This window comes from Sylvia atricapilla, chromosome Z, assembly GCF_009819655.1.
Source record: "Sylvia atricapilla isolate bSylAtr1 chromosome Z, bSylAtr1.pri, whole genome shotgun sequence".
Taxonomy (NCBI): domain Eukaryota; kingdom Metazoa; phylum Chordata; class Aves; order Passeriformes; family Sylviidae; genus Sylvia; species Sylvia atricapilla.
In genome coordinates, this window is record NC_089174.1 from 4,730,856 (window position 1) to 4,755,064 (window position 24,209).

Here is a 24,209-nt window from a genome sequence, read left to right on the forward strand (position 1 = left end):
CCCTTTAGATAAAATCATATAATCTATTTTATAAGCCTCTTCACATTTAAATACCGGCATATATAGTACATACAGGTTTGTGTGTCTATAAAATATAGACATTTACTATTTACTATAGAAATAGTACATTTTTCTAATTTTTTTCTTGCTTATCACTTCTCACCTTTCCTGTGACACTGCAGAAATTTGCATAATGGGGCATAGAACAATCAGTTGAGAACTCTATTTCATATTTTTCAGAATTAACCTAATTCCCTCTGCAAGCACCGTATCCTGCATCACTGCTGGAGTTTCTGGCTTCTCATGTGTACCATGAAAATCTATATTTTGTTTTCAGTCTGCATTTGAATCTAATTTTCCTTGCTCTGGTTCAGTTTTAAGACAGAATGACAAACAGCTTTCTGTTTACCTTCCTGCACATAACCTGAGCACCTCATCAGGATTCTTGCACTTGAAAATGTGTTGTGTGTGCTGCTGAGTGGAAGTTGTAATAGGAATAGAAGAGAATTAACTCACTGGAGCTACCAAGAAGGAAATATTTTGGTTGCTGGGCCTTTTTTATTGGCAATAATCTGTCACTTAGGCCTGTTCCAGAATTCATGGGATGTTAAAGCTCTGGCTCTGGGGGTGCCTTCAGCCACAGGCAGGCAGAAGCACCGGAACTGGCTTTGTGGTTCTGTTTGATATTTTCTTTATGGTTGTGCTCTGCTCATGTGTATCCCCTGAATTCTTCATCTTGCTGACTGCTGCTCTGGTGATGGATGGTTGCAACCTGTCATCAGTGTGCTGTGAGAAGCTATTTTAGTGTTATATATCATTAGGGACCCTTCTCTCAAGACAGGTTACTATTATATATCATTAAAATGATGGCCAGTAGGAACAAGCATCCCGGAGAGGGAATCTTAGGATTTTATGGGGAAAAAAATCCTGGTTTACAGGTGAGTTGGGACAAAAAATACAATAGGTGGGAGTTGTAATATAAATAATATTAAAAATAACTGCTATTTTTCATATAAATTGTGTCTAAAAAGAGTTTCTAGATCATAAAACCAAACTCCTGCACAGCAGAAAATGTCTATAACTGAGGTTTTATGCATAAGACCCACTGTGCTGTAACTCACTGAATTATGGACAGAATGTGCAGAGCCAAGCCTAAGGATCATTTGGAAATGAAAGGGTACTGTGGAATTTTTCAGAATCTAACTAACTGCAGGACTCCCATTATGAACCTGACTGTGATGTTATATTATAGCTGCAGAACTTCCCTGGTGCCTCAGAAATAAACAATTTAACTGATCACAATCTCACTGAGTATTGAGAGGAAGTTGTGGCTTCTTGCCATCAGAGTTCCCAGACATATGGAAAGTGCAAGGATCTGTGCACACACGTGCAATTCCCATGGAAGTTGCCAGGAATTAGCTGAAGTTGCCCAGGAATAGAGTTGGACATGGTGTGTTTGCTGTAACCTTGTTACTAAGGCAGTCTCTCAGCTTTTCCTGCCAGTGAGGATTTTGTACTTACAGAACCACCATCACCTTTCCAATGCAAACATGTCTCCTGCTGTCCGTCCAAAAAATGGGTTACACACCACAAAATTAATAAAAATGAGGACTATAGATGAATATGGCTGAAGATGTGGGGTGGGATGAGTCTGTCCCCAGAGCACTGATGATGTGCTGCAGTGGGTAAAGCTGCTGGAAACTTCTGCTCCCCTTCTCCTTTCTATTTGCAGCAGAAATATCTACCTACAAACGAAATTGTTAAAAAAAACCAAACAAGACAGCAGCACTATTTCTATCCATAGAGATCTTTGGTTTATATCTGCTGAAAGCATTAAGCCTCATTGCCTTTGTATTTTCTCTGTTAGAATTAGATATTGGTAGATCTCCTTAGTGTTCTGTGATACTAAAGTTCATAATGCAGGCATTACAGAACTGAGGTTTCTTTTTGTTTGCCTCTGTATATACTCTTGAGACAGCCTTTTAAATCTAAAACCAAGTAAGCGTTTCTGTCCTTACATAATGCTGCTGAAACTGTTTCAATTCAAAGAGTTTAATTTTCTTCTTAAGATTAATTTTAGAATTTTTTTTGCTAGTTTCTGGTGGGTTTTCCTTAATTCGGTTTTACACATTGCTCAAATATTCATGTTCTTGCTTAAAATAACCCAAATCACCCAAATAAATTTTGGGGCATTTTAAAATACTGCTTTAACTTGTGTGATTCACTTGCTGTAGGGCAGCTGTTCTTCATTTACAGAACTCGTGCTAAGATTAGGAGGGGAAAAACTTGTCAAGGTAAAATAAGAACAAGAAGAAAAGCTGAGATATTTTCAATTAGACTTATCAAAATATTCAAAATGCCTTTGACAAAAAATATTTCTGTATCCCATCTCTGAAGAGCATTAGATAAGGGTAAAAAAATTGCTGTTTTTTTCTGGATGCAAATACTGAGTTTTAAACAGTTTATAGACTTTGGAGAAACATATATAGGAGAAAGGAGATGGCAGAAACTCCTGCTCAGGGGTGGCATCTGCTCTGGCTTTGTGAGCATGTTCTCATAATATGGTGTGTCAACACCATCTGCTGAGCAGGGACTGACTGAGTCTGGCCTGTGCTGGCTCCACACAAAACTCAGATTTTTTGCCTCCACATCAAACCCAGCTTGTTTCCAGCAGTGTTGGAAGGACAAGAGCTTGGCCAGGGTGTCCCAGGCAGCTCAGCTCAGCTCAGGTGAAACCCCAGGGGAGTGGGAAGGGTCCTGGGTCTTCACATTCCTCTGTACACACAACAGTTCTTGGGGGAATGGACTGGCTGAAATAATTTCTGTTGATGGTTTATTAATTAAAGCTTAATATATCACACCTCCATATGTAAGAGCCAGGTTGGGCCAACCCCAGATTTTAAGAATTACAGCTTTTAGAAAAATTCTATTTATTCTATCCATATGTTCTGTCTCTATAATAAATAATGTTTAAAAGCAGCCAATTGCTTGCTCGTTTTTGGACCATTTACAGATTTGTCATTTCTAGCCTAGTGACACATTTCTTCTTTTTATGACTAAGCCTACCTGGAGCTTGTGCTTGTAATTTTCATATTAACATTGATCTGATTTATTCTCAAAAGGATATTTTCATTGTGAATAAGATTATAGTATGTACTAAAATATAATATTTCCTGTGTCATTTTCATTTTGTCCAAAGATTGCTTGCTTAGTGAAATTAAAAAATTAGTTTTGTCTCTCAAGCCTTTTCTCTGGGGACACACATGTTCTGAATGGAATAAAAGGCAAGGGGAAGAGTTAAACAATAAAATAATATTGAATGCAGATAAGATGTTATTTACATGTGCTTTATACCAGGCTGACAGGAAAGCTTCAATGTCAAACTTTCATGAGAGTCTAAGAAATAAAAACTGGTTCTTAGAAAGCACCATCCACTAACCTTCCTAACACATTTCTTATATATATATATAATAATTTCACAATCAGTGAAGACATAACAATGTTTCAAAATGTGGAAAGACGACCTTGATTTCCCTCAAAAGAAAGGAGTATTTTTACAAGTTTCTGTCAGGTATATAACCTTATAAATACTTAAAATACTGTGGAGGATTGGGCACTAGGTAAGTAAAGGTGACTGCCTTGTAGTTTGTACGAGCCTTGACAATTATTAACTGTAAATAATTATGGGATTAGAGAGAGTCCTTTCTTTACTGTTATCTAATTCATTTAACATCACTGGACAGCAGCTTTCTTTTTTGCTAGATCTAATAATATGATTTTTCTTTTGAAAGTCACCGATAGCAGCAAAGATAAATATTTTTTGAACGGTACTTGGCAGCTCGGAAGGTGAGTATCTTTAATTTACTGCTATTTGTGGTGAATGTTCTTGCACTCCAGTTGAGTATCTCATGTGTCAGTCTGTCTCACTTCTCCACCTTGAGCATTTCCCAGGAGGGTTTCACAAACACTTTATTTCTGCTTACTTCAGGATGAACAGGGATTCTTGCTAATAGCTTCTCCTGTTAGAGCTGCTCTGCTCCTCATAAATGATTAAACAGACTTTTAGCCCTGACTTAGGAACAGAAGACTGCTTAGACTGCTCAGGAGGTTGAACCTTGAGCATTGCCAATGTGCATGGGTCTGATCCATGGCACACCTGGAATCTGCAATAGAAAACATAATGAATGAAGTCAGCAATGGTATTTGTCACTCCACTGCTGTTGGACTTTTAGTGCATGTGTTCTAGGCATTTGCAGCTGTATTTCCTCTTAAATTATGACACAATAAACATCCTCATAGAAATTTGCAGCATCTACCTGATAATAAAAAATCCACGTGGTCCATGCTCTTCATAGGCACGACTGTTCCAAAGGAGCATAAAACTGCAATAGCTGAACAGCTGGAACTCATCTGAGGGAGCCTGTACCCTGAGCATCAGTTTAGGTTTATTCTTATCATTTTCTGTGTTGTTTGCCATCTGGATTAAAATTGATATTAAATATTTGGATGTAGTCTCAAATCCTCTTACATTTTCTGAACACCATATTACATGACCTATTAATGCCACCACTGAATACAATTACACTTGGATTCAGACAATCTCATTGGCTTTATTTGCCTGTTGCAAGTGCAGCCAGTGTTTGGCCTTTTGGCTGCTGACTTTATAAACCTGTGTTGACTTAGAACTTAGACTCCAGTCAGGACTGAAAAAAAAAAAAAAAAAAAAAAGGGATAAGTTTCTGAATTCATATATTTTCTTGCCACTCAAACAGACACAGCACCGTAAAAAAGTAAAATATTTTGTCAGTGATAATGTGCTGGCTCATCACCTCTGCCTGACTGACATTGTTTACATCTAGTAAGTTTGTCAGGAAAACAACAATTTCTGTGGGCTTCAGGTCTAAATGCAGCAGGATTCCTGCCTTTCTTGTCTCTTAGATTGTCTGTTCCTCTGAACCATCTTAATCATGACTATAAAGCAGAGCTTTAGCAGAAGTCTAGAAGCCAAAAGGAAGAATGCTGTGAATGTATAATTTGCGTACACTTGCAGCTAAAAGGGCTTCAGGTTTGGTTGGTGTGACCCAGAAGAATGGGAACAGGGATGAAAATGTTCTTAGCTGGGGTAAAGAGTGACAAAAAGGAAGAAACAGCACCCTTGGGTGGGGTTTGGAGCAACCTGGTCAAGTGGAAGTGGAAGATGTCCCTGCCCATGGCAGGGGGTTGAAAAAAGATCTTAATGCCCCTTCTAATCCAAATCATTCTGTGATTCTGTGAAACTTCCCTTTTACAAGCAAAGTATCAGGCAGTTATTAAAATAAGAAGTATAATTTCCTTAAAGATGTTCTACCAGTTTTGTATATTGATCTTTTCCGTGCAACAGCAATGCAACGTGACTTTGAAGTAAGTAGAAATTAGGATGTTAATGGTGTAATCTTGCTGGAACCTGTGATATTGAAGTCAGGTCACTTTTGAACTCAGTTCAGTGTCTGACAGAGTGGGATATGCTGGAATTGTCAATACCCTACAGTTTGATCCTGGTTTGAAGTACTTTCAGAGATGCACCAGGGTTTATTAATAAAGATTCACTTGTTCTTTTATTGATCAGTGGTGCAGATCACACCACCACCATGAATTTTCTTGTTAAGCACTAAGCCACCTACATCTAAGCACTGCTTATTGAAAGGACTCTCCTGCCTCACAGATCTGGAGAAAAAAAGAGATCAAAAGAGTGAGGGACCAAGGATACAGATAAAACTGGTTGTACCTCCTACAATTAGGTGCACTTGGACACTGAAATCCTGAGTTCCAGTGTCTGAATGGGGGGAAAAATCAAGATGGGAGGATCAAGGTTTAGGGGAAAAAGATTTGGCTGACCATGTTCTGTGCTTTGGACATCATGTTAGCACAGTGATGGAAAACTGGGATGCAAAAACTGTAATGCAGGTGTCTCTCTGAACACCTTCCTTGACCCCATGTACATCTCTGGCCCTAAAATAATCTCTTTGAGCTTGGTACTTGTGCAGGAACTAAATCATCTATGGTGGGGGAGTGATAAAAATTGCTTTACACTCAAAAATTGCTTAAAACTCCTCAGTCTGTGCCCAGCAGCCCTTCAGGGTGAGAGAGGCTCTGAAGGAGTGCAAAGAAGCAAGGCAGGAGTTCTTTTTCTCACCTGTACAGCTGCAGCTGTTTGTTGTGGTTCTCTTTACTTGCAGAGTAAATTATGGGTTTTTTTGTGTTTTTTGTTGCTTTTTTTTGTTGTTGTTGTTGCTTTTTTTTTTTTTTTTTTTTTTTTTTTTTTTTTTTTTTTAATCTTGGAGGAGATGAATGTCAGAATTGAGCTGTTTGAGTCCTGAGTGCTGTTTATTGTGGGCTCCAGGTCCCATCTTGCCCACAGGCCATGGCTGTTGCCGATGCCTCAGCACAGCTCTGGTGTTTTGGAATTTGTACAGCACTCCTGAGCAATTGTAGTTATAACACAAAAATGTCTTGAGTTTGAACACAAAAAGATAAACTAGGAGATGTTTCCTTGCTTTGAGATATTTTTGCATATCACAGATAAATATTTTTCTCGCTGGCCAATACTGAGGAGACAGCACTGCTAAACCTCTTTCATATTTAGCACAGCAAGTGCCATTATTACTAAAAATGCAACCAGTGTAAGGAGAGTATCAAGGATCATAGCTTGTGTTTTGCTCATATAACTTTAGAAAAATAAATCAAAATTTCACAATAATTTAACATCTCCCACTACATCCTAGTGCCATGACTAGGGCAGTGAGGGGTGGAAGCTGCAGTTAGTGATTTTAATTCCTCTTTTTAGTTTAAATGTTGTATCCTGATTTTTCATAACAAATAATAATTTTTAAAAAAGTAGGTTTTGGAGCAGAATTGACATTTAAATTTTGAGTTGTGAATTTGCAGATATTATTGTATTTTGGCATTAATATTGAACCACCTTGGCTGAAGGACAAGGCAGGCATTAGTGTCTCTTGAAGTGCAGGCAGCATTACCACCTGTTGATCTTCTCTGCTTTAAGCCACATCTGTTAATAGAAAATTTTAATAATTTGGGATTTCTAGAAATGATGCTCATTTTTATGTATTATCTTTGTGGAGCACTGGAAAACTTGCCTCACAATGCATCCAGCTAAAACCTCAAATCTTTGACCATTACAGGGCAGGAGTTGGTAAGAACATTAGCTCCTGGATTTTCACAGACCTACTGAAGCAGGCTGAGGAATTCTTGTGGCTCTGTGCTGATTTACAGACACCAGATTTAGCCCCTTTGCAAATTCAGATTACAGCAGCAGCTATTTTCATAGTCAATGATTCCATGACAATGTCCAGAGAAAATCTAATCAAGCTGCAAACAAGGACCCAACACTGCTTGTGGGAGCTGGCAAAGCATCCATCTAGAGATTTTCAGATCCAATAAGTGCACCGAGGCATAATAAAGAAATTGATTGGGTTTTTTTTGAAGTGTAGCCACCGATCAAAGACCCCGGTGATAGAACAGATCCAGCAATTTTTCATCCCCTGTGTCAATGCTTTGATCTCCAATGAGTAAATGCAAAAGAGAGTCTGATGACACATCAAAAGTGCAGCTGCTTGGTATCTTGGGCTGCAGGGCAGTGTGGCAGAGATCTGCCAGCCCCTGCTCTGAGGCTCTCTGGCACTCAAGAACAGAACAGACTCACCAGGTTGGAAGAGACTTTTAAGATCATGGAGTCCAACCCAAGCCCTAACACCTCAAAAAAACCGAGGGACCAGTGCCACTTCCATTCCTTTTTTAAAACATTCAAGGATGGTGACTCCGTCACCTCCCCAGGCAGAACATTCCACTATTTTGTCACTATTTCAGTAAAAAAATAACTTCTCTGAGGGTCTCTTGCATATGCCCTTGCTGCCCATCCTCCCTCCTGGAGCAGCATAGCCCCTGCCAGCTGTGCCTTACCTTCCACCACCCCTGGAACTCCAAATTCTGGCTAATTCTGCATTGCTGTTCTGCTTCCCCTCATAAAAACAGTGTGTGTGTGTAGTTTATGGCTGTCTCTTTCCTTGGTGTGCCCTCCCAGCTTGAGGGCACGTGGGTGTTGTGCTCTGGAAGTAAATATTTGAGAAGTGGAGCAGCCAAAGGAGGTCAGATTTAAACATACTCATGCTTTCACTGAGGTTTCAGTCATTTTCTGTGGTGAAAATAAAGGCAGGACTTCCTCAGGATCTAGTTCTCCATGGCCTAACAAACTAAAACCAGACATTCTCACATCTTTATGAAGCAAAGTAGTACTTAAATGGTTGGATATTCAGACCATGGTCTCTAGATCAATCACTGATGTGTAATTCATTTAGATTTCCTCTCCAGTCACTATAGAGAGAAGGACAATTTAACAATCCTACATTATTCATACAATCTAACGTAGACATTTAAACTCCCTGAAAAGTTAAAAAATGCAATAGAATTTCTAAGAAATGTTAATATGCAGGAGCCAAGAGTTCTGCAGTGCTGTGGTTTGAAAGTAACTGTAGTTTCCCCCTTGTAATTGGTACTTTCTAGGGGAGAAACTTTCATTGAGACTGGCTTTTAGTTAGCTAGTGAATAAAAATAACTTATAAGGCCCCAGGTCTGCTTTTGTCTCTTTTTTTTCTTTTCCCTCCAAGGAAATTTTGGCTAAGGGTGCTCTTTCTTCAGTATTTACATTTAAGACAGTGAAACTAATACAGATTAAGTCTCTGAATGCACCTTCCCTTTATTTTACCCTTATTATATGCTGTTTCTGGATGTAAAAATATCAGTTCAAAAAAATTTAGCTGTGGCCGAACATGGTTGGGACTTTAATTTCACTGGAGGTTTGGCTTCCACTGCCTTTCATCACCTCACATTTCCAGAGGCCACCAGTTTTACTTTGCTTTGGACTTTAATTTTTGGGCAGAAAAATCAAATATTTATTTCCTCATGAGCCTGTTTACAGGTAAATTTTCCAGTGTTTTTGAGTCTATTTTCTTTTGAGTTCTGAAGGCAGAAAGATTGCTGCAAAAATGGATGGAGGACGTCAAAATCCTCTTAAAGACAAAGAAAATTCTGGGCTTATTTTATTTACCTTAATACTATTTCTCTGATTCACCTTGCATATTGGGAAATACTTAATCCACAGACGTGACAGGCTGCAAATTCCTACAAAGTACAGGAAAATAATGATGTTCAAGAAAGCACTCTTTGATAATTGTATTTTAAAATTCAAGCCACAGACTGTGATTCTGATATTTTTGGTCATTAGTGGAGCAGATTAAAAACAAAACAAAAACATGCACCTGGGAAAGGTAATGAAATATTCTGTTTGATCTGACAATTTCCTGTTTAACACCTCCACTTTGTGGTATTGATTTCTGTACATCACTGCCTGGATAATAGTGTTGTTGAAAACAACAATCCTAACAAAGGTATCAAACCAGTATTTGATGTTTCTGTGAATGTTAAAATGACAACTACTCAAAAAAAAAAAACCAACGCAAAAAAACCAAAAAACATGTTGTTGATAAGAAAGGTTAAAATCTGGTTTGATGTGTGCTCTGGGCTTTTCAACACATTCTGCTTTTCGTACTGAAAATTAGTAGAACTCAGGAAAAAGATAATTTTTGTGGGGTTTTATGTCTCACCCAAAATGCTGAGCCAAAAAGTCTCTCCAAACTCCCAAGTCCAACTCCTACTTTTACAGCACAGAGTCCTGCTTGCATAAAGAGACCCCACAATTTAAACAGATAATGGAAAGTCAATGTTGCTGCTCTCTTTTGGACCTTTCAGTGTTTCCCTGATGTTTTTTAGTAGCCAAAAATAAAATTGCTATATTGCATGCCTTCCTTACTTTTGGGTTAATCACAAGAGGAAAAATTACCTGCTTACTATTTTCAGAGTATTTCTTAATATTTTCAGAGATTAAAAGAAGATATTGTGTGGAGAAGACACTCACTCCTTGATCTTCCTCATGCAGTCTGTATTCCAGTGATGAATTCTCTGCTTAGGTTAAACTTATCTTCTCAGCCATGTGCTATTTCTTGGCTCTCCAGCATTAAGAGTTTGTTTATTTCATCATAAAGATGGACTATTTTATCTTTTTTGTCCCTTTCCTAATGTGTGCTTTGCTTCTCTGGATTTTCTCCTTGAATTCCTTGCCAATCAGACAGATCAAAGCTGACTTTATCACTGTGAGTTTGGTGATGAAGATCAGCTCCAGTTTCTTCTTTTTATTTTTTATTTTTCTTTCTTGCTGGAGGTCACTCAAAGATCACAGGTTTTACTGGAAACTCTCCTCTCCCAGCTGTGAATGTTTTCTCTATTGATCAGTAGTATAAAGAGAAAAAATCACCTTTGAGGCATGGCTGTACCATGTGTAGCTAAGGTGCACTTTTTTTAACCAAAGAGCAATAAGGGTCATCATTTCTCTACCTACAAGTAACAGAATTATTTACCAAATCCTAAGGTGTGAAGGCGTTAAATATTAATACAAATCATGCAGTAAGAATCTAGAAGTGGCACTCTGGGCAGTGGTTTTGTTACAGGTCCTGGCCTTGTCTTAGACCACAATTTTTCCCAGTACTTGAGGTCTGATATGTCACAGGTTGTTTGCATTGAAACTTTCCCTGCTACAGGGACAAGGCTCCAAAATGCAACTTCAGACTTCTATATATGCATAAGAGTTATATATGCACTAATTCTTCTATATATGCATTAATTCTTACATTTAGTAAGAAATAACATGTTACTGAAGCGAATCAATATTAAATATTGCGGTTTTAAACGTGGATTTTAAAACAAAAATATATTTTTAACAGCACCATTTATTCTGGCATTGTGGCCTTTCAATTGCTTCATGAAAGGGGACACAAGGATATGAAGATTTTACTCTCTAGGCTTCTTTCTTGAACCAGAATTTGCTTCGTCTCTTGCCAGAACACCTGCCGTGGTCTGGTTTGCTCAAAAATAGCCATCACCTTTTGGGATGAATCATCCTTTGTTTAGTCTTGCTCTGCTGTAAATTCAGCTGTAGCCAAATTTACTTCTGATCCAAGGACTGTGAGATACTAGAATATCTTGGTGCTAATCAAAAGGGGATTTTTTTTTTTTTTTTTTTTTTTTTGTAGTTTAAGTCTTAGAAGAAAACGGAGATGTAAAGATGTTACTTGTACTAGAGGATAACATTTGCATGTTATGGGACTGATCTAATCTGTCAAGAAAAACAAAGAAAAAAATTAAATTTTCTTGTCTGCCCTGACCACAGACTCTTCTTAAAATTATTTTACTTGGTTGATGGAGTTCAGTATTTAAAATTAGTACTCCATTATCTCATGCTGAGGAAATTAGGATGTTTCTGAGAAGCAGACCTCCCTCTGCAATAGTGTCAATGTAAGGAGGAAACAGACCCGAACAGAGCATTTGTTTTTGTCTCTCATGTGCACACACTCTTTCTGCTCAAAAACTGGGTTACGAGCTAAAGATAGCAGTTTTTATTACTGAAATTGAATTTAGGCTTTGGGGTGAGCCAAGTGCACCTGGAGAGAGTTACAGGAAAGATGGAGAGAGACTGCTTGCAAGGGCCTGGAGGGACAGCAAAAGGAGAATGGCTTCAACCTGACGGAGAGCAGGTTTAGATCAGATATCAGGGGAAGATCCTTCCCTGTGGTGATGGGCAGGTCCTGGCACGGGGTGCCCAGAGGAGCTGTGGCTGCCCCTGGATCCCTGGAATGTTCAGATTGGACATTGGAGCAATCTGAGATGGTGGAAGGTGTCCCTGCCCATGGCAGGGGTTGGGACTGGATGAGCCTTGAGATCCCTTCCAACCCAGGCAACTCTATGATTCAACACTTCACAAACTGAGCAGAAAAGAGACAGAAAAGAGGATGACTGTCACATTTAATGTGGCAGTATCTTTATTCCAAAGAATAAATAGAAGGGCTTGAGATAAACCCCTTTTTTCTTGAGTTAGAGGCAGAGGTGTGGCACACAGGAAAGGGGTTAACCCCAACACCCAGAGCCCTTTGTGGTCTGGAGGCTCTGCTGGAGCTGAGCCTTGCTCAGCCCTTGCACTTGGAAAGATTTGGCTGCCAGGTGAAGGTCTGTGGGATTCCTTAGGCTCCAAAACACTCTGAAGGGGCCTCTGTGTTGTTTAACTTTACTCTAATAGGGCATTTATTTCTGAGATTAAAAAGGAATATTTTTAGGGAAGGGAAACAAAACAAAACAAAACAAACAACAACAAAAAAAAAAGTCAAAGAAATCTTTGTGGGGCACATGGACATGTAAAAAGTGAAATTACATTTGTCTTAGGTTCAGGAACAGTCTCTGTCCCCTTGGGGATCTGAGAGAGAAATCTTTCTTTTACCAAGAATTAAAAAATTACCAGTGAATTTAAATCAGATTCCCAGAAATCTGCAAAGACTTTAATTGGAATACCATGGGGTTTAAGCAGCACAGTTCAGGGTGAGAGAAAAGAGAACCCAGAGCAATACTTTCACTGTTGAGTCATTTCCTTAGTAAATCAGTCAGCTTACATTAAATACTCATCAACAAACTGCTGAACTGGGGTAGCTGTAAAATATATTCTTATGGAGATTATACTTTCTGTTGATTGTGTGGAATCAGAAATGGGGTTCAAAGAAAAAAAGGCAAATGTAGTCTTTCTGACAGCAGGTTTGCTTCAGGTATTTTGGCTAGTTGAAGTTTTTGGTATAGAAGTAATAAGAATAATGCAATTTTGGTATAGAAGTAATAAGAATGCAAAATAAAGTTTGAAAAAAATCACTGCAAAGAAATATAAAAAAAATCCTGAAAACGGTTTTCACTATTTCTATAAAAAGCTGACTTGTTCATCTCTTATTAAAAAGATTTAGAAATTGGATAAAGTGGATAAAGTGCAGCAGTCATTGTCCTTTAATGTTGGGAACCAAGAAAATCCCCCTGTTCTTTAAAATGTTTTTATACAACGTGCTGTTTATTCCTCCTCTTCCAGCTGCTCAGTATTATGGGCATTTCCGAATACTGGAAATTTTAACAAAATCCAGGCACGGAAACAAGTCTATAAAACCTTTGGCCAAGAGACAGGCAGAGATACTGATTATTCAAATGAACAGCTCCAGAAAATCTAAAAAATATTTAGTTCTCGGGATATTCACAACTTCCAGAGGGGTTTTTTTGTTTTGTTTGGGGTTTTTTTGTTTGTTTTTTTGTTTGGGGTTTTTTTGTGGGTTTTTTTGTTTTTTTGTTTTTTGTTTTTTTGTTTTTTGTTTTTTGTGGTTTTTTTTTTTTTTTATCATTAAGAAAGAATGGGGAAAAGTGAAGCAGGGAAATGGGTAATATGGGAGTTACAGTTTTTTATGCATGGCAGATTCCCAGATATTCCTCATCTCCCAGAGGTAAAGGTGCAAAGATTGATGAAAAAATCAAAGATTAATTTCATACTGGGTTCTTTGTACAGTCAGTGAGACTTTAGGGGCAATAGGATCAGGTTTTTACATTTTGAAATACTGTAGCAGATACTGGATGCCTGTATTTTGAATTCCTGTGTTAAATGAAACAGTTTGTAATAGTGCTACAAAATTCACAATAGAATTATAATAGAATCTAGCTAATTAAGATGTTTGTCTTGATATAATTTCTTATTATTCACTGTGTCTTTTTCCCATTAGACTCCAATAGAACAGCTCTGCAGCATTTCATCAATAGGATGTAATTCTTTGTAATAGCTTAAGTGTTTCTAGATTTATCACTGAAATAAAAAAAATACCACACTTCCAAACTGAAGACATTATAAAAGGAAATGAATGGAGATCCTTTCTCCTGCATCTTTCCTTTTACAAATCCGCATTATTATTAATGTCGTGCATTAATTCCACATGACTCTATCTTTTCTTCAATGAGCATGAGTTGTTAGAAAGTATTGTGGGGTGGCTCTATAACCAGCATTTCCAATTTCCTCTGGTCTCTGTCGTCACTAAATAAATTTAATTTCAAAGAAAGAGTGTAGTACTACTCCAGTCTGTCTCTGTGCTATCAATGTGTTAGACACAGCAATTCTAAAATCAAAGTGTTCCAACATAGAACAACAAAGGAAAAAATCTTTGAGTGCTTAGCATTGAACTGGGTCACATCTTTAGAGAGTTTGCAGGTGCTCATGACCACCATTAGAAACCAGTATAATGTGGAGGGAAAAGTTGCAATTTAGCCTTGTCCTCTGACTTTTGGGCCAATAATCCCATTGTGTGCGTTTTTTAAAGTCAGAGAAGGTGCTCAGTTCTCAAGCAGACTAACTTGGAAACCCCTGTGATGTCTAGGCAGCAGGAGGCACACAATTTGTGCTACTGATATGCCTCAAGGCAATCCATTTTGACCTTTTCTGTCTTCTGCACGGAATAAAAATCAGACTAAACCTTCACAAAGCTCACTGCTAAACCTCAGCAGCAGCAGCACTCTTTTACTTGTTCTACCGTCCCTGTGTTTCTTTCAAATTCATCTCAACAAGTGCAGAAAGCTTTAAATACCTTAATGAAATAAACACTTTAATAAAAAAAAATAAAAAAAAAAAAAAAAAAACAAAAAAAAAAAAATACAGGAATACACAGGAATAATGCAATCTGTAAGTCCTGTGTTTACTTTAGAAAAACAACCTCCAATCCTCTCCAAACATTGTAGTACACTGGTACTGTCCAGGAATCTTTTTCTTGGCTCTTCAGTTGTCAGAGAGCCTAAACAACAAATAATTTAGAAGATTATATCTCGCCACAAAACTACTTTTCCAGTTTTGCTGGACTACAGGCAAAAAGCACATGTTTTACGAATTCTTTTACGCATATTTTGTTTGGCTTTGCTATTTCTTTAAATTTTTATTATTTTAATTTTCTTTGTTTTGTTGGATATGTTCTAAGCTCTATTTAGAGTTCCAGACAGAACCCAAAATACACAGATTTTGCTTTAAAAGTTGTCATGGGGTGATGTTCTGCTGAGGAGAGCCAGCTCTCATTACCAAAGGTACATAATCCCTCTGCTTTTGCAATCTTTTATCAGCATACCTAGAAAAAAATGAGATTTATAATATGATCAGATATCAGACTTAATGCTAAAATAATAGTTGAATGAGGCATGGTTCTAAAAAAGAAAAGAGGCAAATACGGCCATCCTACGTAGTGAATGTGAAGGGAAGAAAGGTGGGTTTGCCTCAAAATTACATAGAGCCAGACCCTTTGAAAATGGGCTTTATTTTTTGCTATTGATCCATTTGAGCTAAAGGAGAATGGGTGATGCTTGGTCCATGATTTCACTGCATTTTACCTCCTGCAATGGGGTAAGGTCTTCAGCGTGGATTTGCTCTATGAAGTGGCTTAAACTTAAACTTGCTTGGTTTTCTTAAACCCACGTCTGTCTTGTGATGGTTTACACTAAACAATGTAATTTTTAATTAATACCACAATGCAATCAATGCGCTCTCCACAATCACCTTAATGTTTAAATTAGAAAAAGGTTCATTTCTTCATTTATTTCACACATATCTGAAGTTAAAGACCAGGGAAATGAGGAATTCAATATTTGTCAACTGAGATAAGCCTACAAGCAAGAACTTCCAGCTTTAATTATTCCAGTTCTCAAGACAGAATTCCTAACAATGTGTTGGGTGCATGAGCTGAATATTTTGGTCTCTTAATGTGGAGATTGTGTGGATAAAACTGTCTTAAGAGGAAGAACCGCAGGTACCCCAGATTGTACAGCAATTTGTGGGGCTGGAGGTGTTTGGCCACTGGAATCAGGACAAGGGCAACAAGCAGTCACTGAATTCCACAGCTTTACAAGACTTTATTTCTAGAATGGAACAATATTCTAATTAAAAAAAAAAAAAAAAAAAAAAAAAAAAAAAAAAAAGGAAAAGAAAAAAAAGGGAAAAAAAAAAGAAAAAGAAAAAAAGAAAAAGAGAAAGAAAATTGTCCTGGGATGACTTTTTGTGCTTGTATCCCCAGCTGTCTGTTCTGTTTGTGCTGTATGTTAAGTTCTGTACCTTTAAGACTAAGTAACCCCTGATAAGTGACAGCTGTGTTAATTAACCAATGCAGCCTCACCCCAGATGTGTCACAGCTATATCTGGTAAGGATGAGTGAGATAAAAGAGGAGGTGAGCTGGTGAGGAGAGGGTCACCATGGAGGAGCATCCTTGAGGACCATGAGGCAGAGGCTCAGGCTCATGAAGCAGGCTCCTGGAGAGAGAATCACTGCTATGGGACTCATTCTGAGAGCAAAAGAGGAGAAAGAAGTCTAGAGTTTGTTTTGGAAACAGCATTCACTCCTCTGCATGGATCCTGCTCCTGAACTGTGTTTGTCTGGGCCCCAGACAAGCAGTAGCATGGAGATTTGCTTTGCTCTTAGTTTAGCTAGCTGAGCAGAGGAGTTCCCTGGACTGTTTGTTTCTTTTTCTCAGGACTGTTTAAACCTGTCCTGGACTGAAAACCCCAGAGGAGCCCCAGGAGCTGCACCTGCACTGGGGTCTGGAGCTCCAGAGGGGCTGGTGAGAGACTGAGCTGAGCTACACCAACAACAAGAGCTTTCTGCATTTACCATCTCACTTCAGAGCAACCAAAGCTTTTATTGTTTCACGTTACTCATTCTTTATGCTTGTGGGCACCTTGTTTGTTAAATAAAAGTGTTTTTTTCCACTTTTCTCCAACGAAGTTTTTTTTCCTGGGCCAGTTGGGGAAGGGGCTGTCTGGTTTTGCTTCCCAGAGGGACCCTATTCAGGGGTTTTCTCCCAAATTTGCCCCAAACCAGGACAGAAGTCCAAACCAAAGTGTGCCTAATGACCTGAGCTGGCTGCTGGCCATGTGGAGTGTCCCCCAGACACCTCCTTACCAGTGCTGGGGCAGTGATTCAGGAGTGAGGCACTGGGAAGAGAGGAGCTACTTAATCTCCATTACTGCTGCCCGTAAAACCCCTGTTCCTCCGAGGGCACCATCCTGCTGCTGGCCACGAGAGCACAACTTCATTTATAGGGCCAGACTGCCAGGGCTGTTTGCAAATATTGGCACTTTTGTTCCATCCCTTTAGTGGGTTTCTTTGTAGTCTGGATATGCTTTCTTCCCATGACCTTAGACTGAAACTTTCTGGAGCACACAAATCTGTAATCAAAGAATTAGCACTGCTGTCTCGCTTAAAATTGTTTCTGTGCTGGTAAATAAAATTATTTAGGTGGTCCAGCTTACCCTTTAGTGGCAAGAGTAAATATTATAAAAAACCCACCCACAATTTGATATGGCTTTAGCAAAGCCTGAAGCAGCAGAGCAAAGAATGAATAACATGGTATCCTTCAAACTGGAACAATTGGTGTGTATTATGTATTATATGACATATTGTCTAAGTTCTGGGGAAAAAAGGCTTTTTTTTTTTCCCACTTGTTACAAAAACCTTTGAAAACTCTCAGCCCCAATAAAATTAAGATGTGCTGTGTAGTCCCTTGATTTAGTAACTTCAAGGCATCAGGAACTATCCAATAAGAGGGTTTACTCTGTGAGTCTTTCACTTACAACACAACTTTTTTTTTAATTAAGAAAGTGTGGGACAATTGCTTTTCTCTGACCTAAGTGCTATGAAAGATTATTATAAGATTTTGACATTTCAAATTAGAAAGTACTTTTATTAACCTAAATAAGTAAATTAAAAAAAATATTTAATTTAAAACAGAATTTTCTTGAAATACCAAACTTTTATCTCCTCACTGTATATTCCAAGAACTAGTTTGGAAAAAAATCATTCAAAACACAGTGTAGAAATATTCTGTGTAGATTTAGCTTTTCCTGGATATCAGCCAAAAAAAAAAAAGTGTTGATTTACTGTGATTTGCATGAATTTAGGAACAGGAGTGAGAAACCAAATTGGGTGAAGAAGGGGGAATTGTAGATATGGGATCCACTTCAGGCTGCCTTTGGGTCAGTGTGTCTCCACAGTGAGTTAGAGGAGTTGAAATACTTGGTAGCCAGGTGTAAACAGAGCTCAAAATTTCTTGAAGTTTTGAGTAAAATTATGGCCATCAGAATTCCTTGTTTTAGTGTGAGGCTCACAGTATCTAAGGCTTTGACACTGTTGAGAGTGAAATGTTATTCTTAAGCAATTAATAAGTGCACAACAGTAGTTTTGCATCCTCTTCACCCTTACTTTTAATAACTTTAGTCAGACCTCAAGAATGACTAAATCGGGGATTGGGAGGTAAATTCTCCTCATAACATTTAGCCACAGAGATGCTTGTATCCGATTTTTTACATGTATAAATAAAGTAGAATTAGTTATGGACAAAGGAGAGAGAAAACTTAAAAATGCAATATTTTGGAAGCAGAATGTGAAATAATAGGGAAAGTTTTCTTGAAAGTAGTTTGTTTTTTGTTTTTTTTTAAACAGCAGCTTTGAAATGTAAATACATTTTCAGGCTTGATTCTCGGTGATGTTCTTTTCTGGGTGTGGAAGAAGGAAAAGCAGCTTAATTAAAGCCAGGAATGGCTCTGGCTGTGAGTACAGAACTGCATTCAGAGTAAGCAATCTCCCAGAGCAATGTCAGGTCATGGCTGAGGGTTGGGGATGCCTCTCCAACAAAGCCTTTCTCTTCCTGGCATAAAAAGTCCTTTTTCTTCAACACTTGTATCTGAAAGAACATGACATTGTCCTTCTGTAGCCTGAAAATTGCTGCTCTGAAAGCCCCAGCAATTTACTGCAACAAATGTTTATCTCTATCACAGCAACTTGTATTTTTCCCCTCTTTTGTTGATGTTTTCTATTGAATTGATACATTGTGTAGGTTTATTTTTGTTGTTTCACATTTTTATTCTAGTCCCCAGCTCCAGGCATTGCTGGGCAATATTCAGTGTCGGGGTTTTTATGACAAGATTGAAATCAAAAGCAAAGTAAATACATAATTCTTATCTCTATTAGCATTCTAAGTTATTTTATGTGGCCTATTTGCAATTTCTTGGACTTCTTACATCTCCTAGAACAGGGAGTTCAAAGCAGTCCTTTGCTTCTTGGTGTTATCCTAAATTGCAACTTGGTTTTCTGAATCTGGGGTTAATTTACTTGAGGTAGAGTGCTCTGTTTCCATTTCCCTTTCTTTGTACCTATGCTCATTTTACTGGATTTTTCTTTTTGGTTATGAGTAACAAATGTGTTTGATGGCTCCCAGTGGACTTAAGTACTAAAAGGTCCTAATTAATGCAGCTTTGGTGGTGCTGAGTGACTCACGTTTCCCTTTGAATAGAGTCAGTATTCGACTTTTAGCTGTTCTTCTTCCCAGAGGAAGATCTTTTCCTAAACTGCTAATGCATTTATTGCAATAATAAACACTTTACAACTGCATTTGGTCCTTTGGTCTGGCCCAGAGTGATTTTTCTGGAGAGACAAGGATGCAGGTAACAGGGTTTGTTATTTTCGCTTTCTGGTTTTATGGAACCAAACTCTTCTCCCTCACTTTTGGTTACATACCAGTACCATGTGAAATATAAATAACAGAGGGAAAAATCAGGTTTTTCATAAGATGTCGCACAAAACCTTGCAGATATAGTTCATGTTGTAGCACTTTGGGTTTCATCTTTTCTAATTTCAATTCATTATTACCTCAGGAGCTTTATTGTTTTAAATATACATTTGCTGCTCAAACAGCTTCTCCATCTTCTAGAGCTCTGCTGCTGCAGCTGCTGATCAGAAAATACGGTTTGGGGGCATTATGTTTGTGTTTAGAAATAAACAGCTGACACACATTGCAAGTGTGTGTTGTGGCTTTCTGAAATGAAATGTGGAACCCCAGAGAATATTCTGAGACCAAATATTTTTGTCTCTGTGCTTTAAAAAAAAAGGTCTTTTGAAATAAAAGTTACTGATCCTAATTTATACAATATGTTGACTAGAATAAGCTATTTCTGGGCTATTACAGATGTACAGCCACTGAGGAATTGCCTGGATAAATGTAGGTTTATATCTTTTATCTGTGAAATCAAAGATCAAAATGCAAGATTTAAAGCTCAAGGACATTCTGTGGATTTGTGACATTTCCTAAAGGAATCGTAGATAATAAACCTGTGACTGGATTAGTACAATGAGACCCATTGTAAATGCAGAATTTTCATGTGTGACACAGATGAAACCTTGCCCTCAGTATTTTCAATGATACTTAAAAGAAACACCTTTGTTCAGTCTCCTTGTTTGAAAACTCAGAAGGAATAAAACCCATTTCTAGCCATAATTCTTTGTAAAGGGTGTTCAGAGCCTGTCATGATATTGTTTAAAGAATATCACAAATATCTGCATGCACATATAAATATATGTAGTGGTGTACATAAATTCCCTCCTGTCTCAAGGTGTTTTATGTAGTAACACTTATTTACTGCTTGCCATAAAAACTATCTGTAAACACTTGTTGCAGTTATTAACTTGAAAGTTTGTGAGAATCTCCCTTTCTTTTGTGTTAGAAAAGATATTTTTGGGAGGATAAGCTTATAAAATACATGGAAGAATATCTGTTAAACAGGTAAAAACCTATTGAAATACAGGTGGAGATTGCAGTGACTTAATGACTTGGAGGAAAAAAAATATATTTGCATATTCTGCAAGTGAATTAGGAGTAAACTTTGAAAATGTCACAAAGCAGACTGTTATCAATATATATCAACATCCTCGAGCTACAGGCTGGCAATAAATGTCAGTAGAAATTTTTATGGCTTTTACAGCTTATCTGCAATTTGTAATAAGCTTTGTGCACGGCCCATTATTTTATGAGGGGGAACAACTGTCAGCTGGATGGGTTTGGAATGTCAGGAATTCCATTAGCACAGGACCAGAGGCTGAACCCCAGCAGCTCCTGCCTCTGGACCATTCCTGTACAAAATGGTCCGTGGAACTTGTGCTCTCATTACTTATTCTTTACCTTTTTTAATTAATAATTTAACTTACATTTCTGATAGCCTCATTATCACCCTGCCATTTCATTAACTAATCATTACAGCATTGCAGTTTATGGCTTTGCAGGCAAGGAGACTGGAGGAGGAACCAGAGCTTTGGGTTATGTAGCAAGAGCTCTGATTTACAAGCAGAGCCTGCAGCACTGTGAATTTTATGTCATTAGAAATCTTTTCATCTTTCTCTTCTTTTTTAATTTTTTTTTTTATTTAAAACAGAACAAAAAAAATTTAATTCTTTCTCAGAATGATTCATATCCTGTGGATTTTTCCTATTAGGCAATGTAGCTGTGATATTAAGATTGAGTATATAAATAATTCTCATAATTCACACAGAAGAAAGAGAAATAATTACCTCTGAACATTTCATTATGAATGGAATTCTGTCAAAAACTTTAAGAAGGGAGCATTAATACAAATTAAGGTCTTAGGGACTCATATTTTAAATACTTAATTCTGGATTTTATTTAACTTTTACCAGGCCAATAAGATTTTTTTTAATCAGCAAAATGAATTGCTGAGCTAGAAAAACATTAACTATAGAATGTAAAATTCCTATGATGAACAAATATTTTATATTTTATGATTTCTGTCACTGCAGAATGGCTGAACTGGTATGAGTTAACAGATTTTTAGAGCTGACCATAAACTCAAACATCATAAATACTTACTTTGGAGCAGAATAAACTTAATTTCAAATGTTTCTGCATAATGTCTGTCTGTGGTGCTGTTACATTCCAGTCAGGAAATGTTGGAAGATGCAATTAGGCTGCACTTTTTTATTCTTGAAAAACTAGAAATCCAATGACATCTGCTGGGAAAATGGAAATGATCATTTTTGACGTTGCTGCTACTTTATCTTGAACAGAAATCAGGAGGAGTGGAAGGTTCTCTGCACAGCAAATTCCAGTTCTCACTGCTAAGGACAGGTTGTGTGATATCCAGGCAGCTGAAGAAACCTGTGCACGCATTCAAGCACCTGAGTACTATTTCAGGAAATGTCAAGATGAACCCTAATTTTGAAAATTGCCTGTTCTAATCCTCAGCTCTGAGGTTCCTTGGCTGCTGTGGTAACTGCTGTTGACTGGGGGAGCCTGAGCTGCTTTTCTGCTCTTCAAAAGCATTTCTGCCATCCTCCAGTGGCCTCTGCTCACACACAAATTCCTAAGCTAGGGAGAGATGAAAATAAATATTTCTGCTATTTGCAATGTGATTTTTTATCTCAAGGCATACCATGAAATTCCACCTGTTCCTGCCAATGAATTTGTCTGGCGCAGCTAAAACTCCCAAAATATCTGTGAGATTCCTACAGAAAGTTCTCAAATATTTCAGTTAAATCCATGATAGTTTGGACTAGTCAGCATGTCACCACTTGCTTACAAAGACCATATCTTTATATTTAGAAATTGGTGTTGACTGAGGGACATATCTATTTTCTTGGGTTTTTTGTTTGTTTGTTTGTTTTTGTTTTGTTTTGTTTTGTTTTGTTTTTAATGTGGAATTAAGTAATCCCTAAATTTCCTTGATTTCTTTGCAGAAATGCCGCAGTCAACCACAATTTAGGGGCACAATCTTAAAAATCAGCACATGGCATTTGAAAAGCTACAGAGAAATGCCATAAAAGGCTCCTGTGTGTGGGAAACAGTAAAGGTACGGAGATTTTTAGAAGCTGTGAAAGCAGGTTTTAGAAACAGAAAAAGTAGAGAATTTAGAGACAGCTGTAGTTGTAAAGTGTGAAAGTATAGAGGATATAATGATATAGTAAGGACATGAAACAATAGTTTTGAGATTTTAGGTTTGGTTAAGGTAGACTTTAGGACTGCAGAAAAATAGGCTTCATAAGACAGCAAAACGTTTTAATTTTAATAATGTAGTATTGTGTGTTGTTAATAGAAGGCATATCAGTGAGCATTGTTTGAAGGAGGTGTGTGTCTGCTTTTAGCGACTGGGTAGAACAATTGTTTGTAAGCTTTACTATTCCCCACAGATCTGCATCTGCCTGCTCTCTTTGATCTGCTGAGGACAAATCTCAGGATTGTGTCTCCACACCTTGTGAAGGACTCTCAGGACTTTGCTGCTGCATTGTTTTGTCTGCCTGCTCACTGTTGGAGGCAAAGCAAGGTTAATGTGGGGTTGGAAGTGCTCTGGGATCCAAGGGTTTGAAGCCAGGATTTGCAGGTACTGCCTGAAGAAAACAACCGTGTGAGAGGTGCTGCAGCCTTGAAAGATGAGGAGGGATTTCCTGTTTTGGCAAGGTTTCTTTCCTGTCTGATCTTTATTTAAAGGCAGGATTTAGAGGTGACTTTTTAGTTTTACTTGAGTTCTGAGCTCATAAGAGCTTTTGTCTGAGGCTCTGTGGGTGCCTCCCAAATGCTGACTCTGGCCATGATAATGCAGCTTCTTTATCTTTCCTTCTGCTTCAGAGTATTTGTGGTCTAATATCTCAAATCTACAAATTTTTTGCTCATTGCTTGTGATGTGGTAGCTATTTACAAAATATGAGATGCACGGTTGTAGTGGAATAATTTTAACAGATAAAACTCTATTTATTCCTCTTCCTTTTCCTGCTGATCCACTGTGCATTACCCTACAATGTGGCAGGTGACTCTCCAAGCCTAAAACCCATTGCTGTGTAAAGTCTTGTCACCCCCAAATTTACAGCATTGTGTGCAGTTTTGTCTACTGCATTTCAAGAACGTATAATCAAATTAGAAAAAGCATGGATGAAAGCAATTGAAGCAGTTAAGGAGATGCTGCAGAATCTTTCCGAGGAGAGTCTAAAAAAATCCAGCCTGATTTGTGGAAAGTCATGGAACCAAATGTTAGAATTGAGATGCATGCATGGAGAAAGCAGGAGGTTGTTTTTAGAATAAACAAAAGGAAATAATTTTGACCCAGTGAAAATCTCATTTCTAAGATTGCAGATCTTGCTTTTTCCATAATTCTATTTGTAATTTTTACAGCAGTTTCATGCATTTTGAACAAATTGTGTAGAACCAATCTTTTTCTCTAAGAAAACTAAAATAATGAAATTTTCATTTCCATATTGCATTTGAAGCTGGTGTAGATTTTTTTGAAAAGTAAATTATGTTAGTAGTTAATTGTGTTAGCAGATATTCAAATTTGTTGTTTAGGTTCTGCAAAATTCTGACATTTAGTCTTCCCTATGAAATTGAAATTAGTAATTGAAAGTGAGTAATGATTAGAATACTTAAAAAAAAAACAACCCACAAACTTATTTTACCAT

General features: G+C 37.7%; 1 long non-coding RNA gene across 1 annotated transcript in view; it reads right to left on the reverse strand.

Moving 5' to 3' along the window:
• Positions 1 to 24,209, reverse strand: part of LOC136374600 (uncharacterized) — a 518,432-nt gene that overhangs the window by 376,367 nt on the left and 117,856 nt on the right. The gene's annotated exons all lie outside the window — the stretch shown is intronic.